The sequence below is a fragment of the Lolium rigidum genome, chromosome 7 (assembly GCF_022539505.1).
Source record: "Lolium rigidum isolate FL_2022 chromosome 7, APGP_CSIRO_Lrig_0.1, whole genome shotgun sequence".
NCBI lineage: Eukaryota > Viridiplantae > Streptophyta > Magnoliopsida > Poales > Poaceae > Lolium > Lolium rigidum.
The window spans coordinates 163,892,379-163,900,239 of NC_061514.1; positions in this window are offsets into that span (position 1 = coordinate 163,892,379).

A 7,861-nucleotide genomic window follows, 5' to 3' on the forward strand; every position below is an offset into this window, starting at 1 on the left:
CTATAAAACCGTTGCTATCGATAAACTCTTGCGAGCAAGTCTGTTTCCAGTGCGACTGAATTGACAACTCCGCTGTTAAGGCTTTCAAGTATTCTTTGTCTCCCCTTCTGTCGAATCAATAAATTGGGTTTTACTACCCGCGAAGACTGTTGCGATCCCCTATACTTGTGGGTCATCACCTTTGTGTAAAAATTGCCCAAAATAGGGCTAAGTTTAATTAACCACTAGTTTAATTTTTTTTTTGTTTTCCTTTTTCATTTTCATTTTTGTTTTTTTATTACATATGCGCTGCGTCCGCGCGTTGGGCGCAGCGTGCGACCCAAACGGACACGCGGACGCGGGCTGCTGTCCACGTGTCCGCCTGGCCACCCAAACGGCCCAAAACGGACGACCCAGCGCGTCCGTTTGGGTCGCTCGGTTGGAGATGCCCTTAGAAATGATGGACCTAGCATGGACGAGGAGGACAAGCATTGGAGCATGATCAGACATGGAGGAGATGGCAACAACCATTTGAGGATTGAAGAGGACGTCACAACTGGAGATTTCAGAACTTCGAAGCCACCATAAGAAGAGATGAAGACATGGACGAAATATAGAATTTTCCACTTCATAATTTCGTCCATAGCATAATATGGTGTTGCGTCACCTTTAGTTTTGGGCCAGGCCCATGTCATTTTCGCAGAAATTAAGTCAGCCACTTTTTAGAGTCCGTATTGAAGGGGGGAAAGGCCTTCTAGGGTTTGGTTCGGCCACCATACGTATGGCTGGCCGAAACCCCATTTTTTCCTCCTTTAAATACCCCCATAGCCATCACGTTTAGACTCGGATTTTGATTAGACTAAAAGTTAGCCATTGCTGCAACTCTCGTGTATTTCTTTTGAGGCCGACGCCCAGAACAAGACCGACTATTCGGAATCCCACCTTATTCAATAAAGCTTTCATCTATATCCGCAATATTCTGGTAGCATCATTAGTTCTTACTTGTTCTCGATTTCAGGTAGGAATTAAGACCCTCGCTGGTCAGGCTGATCGTGCATCCGCAAGATCAGTAACTCCCGGAGATTGTCCTAGCCATTGCATTGGCGCACGAGCTTTGCACGTGTAGTTGGATCGTCAAGCACGAACTCCACCAACAAATCGATTTATCCTCGTCTCATCGAAAGATCGGCCACCTTTGCCCTATCAAGTGGTATCAGATTTCTGCTTGCTCGGTGAGATTTTACTATTTTCCTAGTGTAGATTGCATCTGCCATCATACCCATAAACCACGAAAAAGCCAAAATACTGTTAGGGTTTTAGATCATCGTCCCATAAACCCCCTACCATGCCTTTGCATTGTCTTTTCAGTTTTGCATAGTTGAATTTGTGTCTGCATCTTCGTATCGAGTTGCTGGTCTTAGCGTCTAGTTCCTTTAGAGTTTCGAGTTCTGGTCATATTAGTCACGCCGCCGCCCGTTCGCACCATACACAGATCACCGCAACTACATCCATATACTTCCGCCACTACCATATACACCCACCATATATACTTCCGCCACTGCCATATACACCCACCATATATACTTTGGCCACTGCCATATACACCCACCAAGATAGTTTCGGCCACCATCATATACATCTGCCATATACCCTGTTTCCTACCGCGACATGGATTTGTGTTGTTTCTCTGCCGTGACAGAGTCCGTGTAGACTAAGGTTTTCCTATTTTTCTTAATAGTTGTTGACTTCTAATTTCATTTGTACTGTAGAAATTTTTTCGTGAGATAAGTTTCGACCGCCAGTAAACAATTGGAAGAGCCAAAAAAAAGTCTGGAACAGCCTCCGAATTTTTTCTGGCTACACTGGTTTTCGACATTGGGGATCACTTTTCTCCACTAGCCGTTATAGCGACATTTTTTTGCGCCTGCGCGCTTTTTGGAGCACTTTTTCAGAAATTTCGACAAATTTTTTTTCCTGACGCTATACTGTTTTTAGACCTCGGGGATCAGTTTGAGATACTCGCCATCATAGTGATTTTGGCATCTTGGTTCGCCACCTCATCGCTGCTAGTTGCTTGTGTCCCGCGCTGTGACCTCGTTAGTGTTCTAGGCTCATGTCTCTAGTACGGTCTATCCTAGGACCAGCACAGTATCGTTGTTGAGCATATTTTCAATACTGCATCGTTGTTTTGACAATTGTTGTTTTTGCTATCATATATAAGCCTTCCTACAGCTCCACATATTGTCTCCACGTGCTTTGTATCGACGCCTGGTAATCGCTTTGATAATCTTTGGAGACGCTGATCTTTGTTGGTTGTCATATCGCCTTCCTCCTGTTTGGAAAGAACTTGTAAGAGCTTTGTATTTTGCTTAACGAATTGTGCGTGAACTACCATATTTCGTAGTTTGTAGGCATATACATTTGTGCTTTTTGAGTACTAATCATGACAGGAACTACATAATCTGGTGTTGACCCGGATAACATGACGAGCGCGGAGTTGCATGCTTACATCACCCACCTTTTGGGCGGGCATGCACGCTACGTAGATGCGCGCCTTGGTGACGTGGACGCCAAACTCACCGACGCGCTGGACAAGATGGATGGCCTCGAGGTAGCTTTCAACTCCAAGCTCGACGCCAAGTTCCAGGAGATCTTACTCGGTTACCGCAGCCTCGCGGCAACGTGCGACGACGCGCACGCCGCGTTCCTCGTGCGGAGGTGCATACGGGTACCGCCCCTGCGGCAGCAGCCGCACCTGACGCGCCTTCTGATGACGGATACGAAGACTATGAAGGGGACGAGGATGAGCGGGTAGATGAGAACGTGCTGGATGGCGAGGAAGTCGAACAACCTGCACCTGGTCATCCACGAGAACTGAACCGCAACGCTCGCCCACCTCCACGACCGGTACGTGATGATGATCATGTTGCAAAACTTAAATTGAATATTCCGCCATTTGAGGTAGATAATCCTGATGCATATCTTACATGGGAATTGGAAGTAGAGCAACATTTTGCATGTTTACGCTATCCTGATCATTTGCGTGTTAGTGCTGCTACTTGTGAGTTCACAGATTTTGCATCTATTTGGTGTGGTCTGAGCATTGTAGAGTACATCATACTAATATTCCTATTACTTGGGTTGGTTTAAAACTTTCTATGCGTACTAGTTTTGTTCCTCCACATTATCAACGTGATTTGCTGAAAAATTGTCTCGCTTAGAACAAGGTAAAAATTCTGTAGAAGACTATTATCAAGAATGGCAAACTGGCATGATTTGATGTGGTATTGTAGAGGATAATGAGGCTATGCTTGCAAGTTTCTTTGGTGGTTTGAATAAAGAGATTCAACATATTTTAGATTATAAGGAGTACAACACTATTACTTGCTTGTTTCATCTTGGTTGGAAAGCTGAACAAGAAATGCAGGATCGTCAACCACCATGGAGAAGAACTAATATTTCTGCAGGTCGTACATCGTCATGGTCTCCGCGACAATCAGCGCCATCATCTTGTGGAGCTGCACAGACACCTACTACCTCCAAGTACACCGCGCCTGCATCACGAGCACCACCTGCTGCAACTACACCACCATCCGCTGGTCCTCCTCGGAGTTTCTCTTCCATGGCCTCCACGGGGAAGACGCGCAGCATTCAATGTCGCAAATGCTTGGGATTTGGACACATAGAGAGAAAATGCAGAACCAAGCGTGTGATGTTGGTGCGTGAAGATGGAGAATATGATTCTCCAAGTGACTTTGATGAAGATACATTGGCCCTTATTGCTGCACATGATGGCGCCAATTCTGATTCTGAGAGAGAGATGGAGGTAATGGAAGCTGACACTGCTGATCAGTACAAGAGATTAGTTGCACATCGTGTGTTGAGCGTGTAATTGAGAAAATCTGAGCATGATCAACGCCACAATCTATTTCAAACAAGAGACGTTGTAAAAGAGCGAGCTATAAGGATCATCATTGATGGAGGGAGCTGTAATAATCTGGCTAGCGTTGACATGACGGAGAAGCTTTCTCTCCCTACAAGACATCGCACATATTCATATTACATTCAATGGTTTGAGAGCTCTCGGAAGCTCAAGGTAACAAGAACTGCACGTGTGCATTTTACTATTGGTACATATTCTGATTTTGTTGATTGTGATGTTGTACCTATGCAAGCTTGTTCTTTGTTACTTGGTAGACCTTGGCAATTTGATAGAGAATCTATTCATAATGGTAAAACTAATCAATATTCTCTTGTGCATGATGGAAAGAAAATTGGTCTCAAACCTATGACTTTGAACAAATTTTAAAAGATGATCTTGCTAGAGCTAGTAGAGTAAAAAACGAGGAGAAACATAAGAGTGAAAATCAGATTGTTGCTGCAGATTTTGTGCCTCATAAGACTAATACTAAATCTGATTCGAACCATGCTACTGAAATTCGTTTGAAAAATCCTTGTTTGCTTGCTAGCAAATTTGATATTGCTTAACTTGATGTGAACACTACTCAATGCTATGCTATTATTTGCAAAGAAGTTTTGTTTTCATTTGAGGATATGCCTCTTTCTTTGCCACCTGCGGTTGCTAACCTTTTGCAGGAATTCATTGATGTGTTTCGACAAGATGTTCCACCTAAATTACCACCTATTCGTGGGATAGAACACCGAATTGACTTGATTCCAGGAGCTTCGCTGCCCAACCGTGCACCATATCGTACCAATCCTGAAGAGACCAAAGAGATTCAGCGAAAAATTCAGGTTCTCCAAGATAAAGGTTACATTCGTGACTCTCTTAGCCCATGTGTTGTTCCTATTATCTTGGTACCTAAGAAAGATGGTTCTTCACGCATGTGTACTAATTTTAGAGCTATTAATAATATTACCATTCGATACCGTCATCCAATACCTCGTTTAGATGATATGCTTGATGAATTGATTGGTTCTATTATATTCCGTAAAGTTGATTTGCGTAGTGGCTACCACCAGATTCGTATGCAATTAGGAGATGAATGGAAAACAGCGTTTAAAACTAACTTCAGTTTATATGAGTGGTTAGTAATACCTTTTGGTTTAACTAATGCACCTAGTACTTTCATGAGACTGATGAATGAAGTTTTACGTGCTTTTATTGGATGTTTTGTGGTGGTATACTTTGATGATATTCGGATTTATAGCAAATCTTTGGAGGATCACTTGGATCATTTACGTGTTGTTTTCAGTGCTTTACGTGATGCACGTTTGTATTGTAATCTTGAGAAGTGCATCTTTTGCACCAATCAAATTGCGTTTCTTGGCTATGTTGTTACTGCACAGGGAATTGAAGTTGATCCAGCCAAGATTGAGGCAATTGAGAGTTGGCCGCAGCCCAAGACGGTCATGCAAGTGAGGAGTTTTCTTGGCCTCGCTTGTTTTTATAGGCGTTTTGTGAAAGATTTTGGATCCATTGCTGCGCCGCTGAATGAGCTTACCAAGAAGGATGTGCCCTTTCTGTGGGGCGATGCACAACAAGAAGCCTTCATGATTCTTAAAGATAAGTTAACACATGCTCCATTACTCCAACTTCATGACTTCAATAAGACTTTTGAGCTAGAATGTGATGCTAGTGGAATTGGTTTGGGAGGTATGTTATTACAAGAGGGCAAACCTGTTGCATATTTTAGTGAGAAATTGAGTGGGCCTAGTCTGAACTATATTACTTATGATAAAGAATTATATGCGCTGGTTCGGACATTAGAAACTTGGCAACATTATTTATGGCCTAAAGAATTTGTTATACATTCTGATCATGAATCTTTGAAGCATATTCGTAGTCAAGCTAAGTTGAATTACCGCCATGCAAAGTGGATTGAATTTATTGACTCTTTTCCTTATGTTATCAAACACAAAAAGGGTAAAGATAATGTTATTGCTGATGCTTTGTCGCACCGTTATACTATGCTATCTCAACTCGACTTCAAGATTTTTGGATTAGAAACTATAAAGGAACAATACTTGCATGATGATGATTTTAAAGATGTGTTGCTGAATTGTAGAGATGGTAGAACATGGAACAAATTCGTCCTCAATGATGGATTTGTGTTCCGTGCTAACAAGCTATGCATCCCAGATAGTTCCGTTCGTCTTTTGTTGTTGCAGGAGGCGCATGGAGGCGGATTGATGGGACACTTTGGTGTGAAGAAGACAGAGGATGTACTTGTTGCACACTTCTTTTGACCACGTATGCATCGAGATGTTGAGAGATTTGTAGCATGCTGCACTACGTGTCAAAAAGCTAAGTCTCGAATTAATCCACATGGTTTACATATGCCTCTTCCTGTTCCTAGTGCACCTTGGGAGGATATTTCTATGGATTTTGTTTTGGGTTTGCCTCGTACACAGAAGGGAAGGGATAGTATCTTTGTTGTTGTGGATCGGTTTTCTAAAATGGCACACTTTATTCCATGTCACAAGACTGATGATGCTACGCATGTTGCTGATTTGTTATTTCGTGAAATTGTTCGTTTACATGGTGTGTCAAATACAATTCTGATTGTGATACTACGTTTTTTAGCCACTTTTGGAGATGTTTATGGGCTAAGTTGGGAACTAAATTGTTGTTTAGTACTACATGTTATCCCCAAACTGATGGACAAACTGAAGTAGTAAATAGAACATTGTCTACTATGCTGCGGGTTGTTTTGAAGAAGAACTTAAAATTGTGGGAATAATATTTACCTCATATTGAATTTGCTTACAATCGTTCGCTGCATTCTACCACTAAGATGTGCCTTTTAAGATTGTGTATGATTTTGTACCTCGTGCATCTATTGATTTGTTGCCTTTACCATCTTCGGTGCAAAATAATTTGGATACTACACAACGTGCTGAATTGATATTACAATTGCATGAGACTACTAAAGACAACATAGAACGCATGAATGCTAGGTATAAAATTGCTGGGGATAGAGGAAGAAAGCATGTTGTGTTTGATGTTGGTGATCTTGTTTAGTTGCATTTGCGCAAAGATCGTTTTCCTGAATTGCGCAAGTATAAACTAATTCCACGCATTGCTGGTCCTTTTAAGGTGTTACAGAAAATAAATAATAATGCATATAAACTTGAGCTTCTTGCATAATTGGATCCTGTTAGTCCTACATTTAACATTGCAGATTTGAAGCCTTACTTTGGTGAAGAAGATGAGCTTTCGTCGAGAACAATTTCAATTCAAGAAGGGGGACATGATGAGGACATCCCATCTATTGATACAACCGCTGTACCTACAACTACACAAATACAAGGACCAATCACTCGAGCTCGTGCCAAACAACTTAACTCTAAGGTACTTTTGTTTCTTCGAACTATTCCTCACATACATGAGAATATGATGCTGCCTAAATCAGATATGTTTGTTACTCTTTTTTTTTTTTTTGACCCGCAAACCGTAGGGGAGTCCCCCACGGTAATTTTTATTATTAACAAAAAGAGAAAATCCAACAAAGTCTCACATCACCATATTTACAATAATAAGGTTGAGAGAATCAACCCTAAAAGAAAAGAGCTCAAAAGGAGAAAAGGAAGAATTAAACTAAAGAGGCTATCCAAGTTTTCAGGCTCTCAACTTTTGATTTCTTAACACGATAACAGGTGGTCTGCAGATCTCCCATGAATCTCACTTTCCAGGACGTAAAGGTTGGCATCTTGTCTTCAAAAATCAGACCATTTCTTTCCTTCCAAATATTCCATGCTGCACATATGGTTATTTCCAAGAAATTTGGCCCCTGAAACTCTCTTCTAGCATTCATGAAAATATCACTCATAGACTCACCAGACTGCCAAATAATCTTGCAAAAGTCCCAACAACGTTTGGCAAACGGACAATCAATAAATAAATGATCTCTGGTCTCAA